The sequence below is a fragment of the Ammodytes marinus genome (assembly GCF_949987685.1).
Source record: "Ammodytes marinus genome assembly, chromosome: 16".
NCBI lineage: Eukaryota > Metazoa > Chordata > Actinopteri > Uranoscopiformes > Ammodytidae > Ammodytes > Ammodytes marinus.
The window spans coordinates 311,927-312,589 of NC_137220.1; positions in this window are offsets into that span (position 1 = coordinate 311,927).

Below are 663 nucleotides of genomic sequence, written 5' to 3' on the forward strand. Positions count from 1 at the left end.
CTACCTGTGTCGTGGTTGTTGTGTCCTTGGGCAAGACACTTCACCCACCTTGCCTGGTGTGAATGTGTATGACTGCTGTATGTTTGAGGTGGTGGTCTGAGGGGCCGTTGGCGCGGAATGGCAGCCACACTTCCGTCAGTCTGCCCCAGGGCAGCTGTGGCTACTATCGGAGTTTACCACCACCAGTATGACTGTGTGTGAATGAATGGAACCTGGAACCCTGTAAAGAGCTTTGAGTGCCTTGAAAAGATAAATCCAATCCATTATTATTATTATTATTATTATTATTATTATTATTGATCCAGTTTCAGCATTAATATTGTATTAACTATTCCAGGACACGTTTCTTCCTTCTTCCTCAACCATTCCTAATGTGACTCCCCACACACACTGTCAGAGCTTAATCTCAAAGGACAACACACACCCACCACTTCACCATTATGCCCTGTGTGTGTGTGTGTGTGTGTGTGTGTGTGTGTGTGTGTGTTTTAGACCAAGCATTATTTTTACTTTTCATTAAATAAAACAGTGATTTGTTCCTTTATCATTCTCAAATAAACCATGAAATTGTGTGGACAAAATGATACTAAGGTCAATGAATTCACACTGAATGCATTTTGGTATTTCCTTTATTCACTCGGCCCTGAACAGAAATCCCTGAGA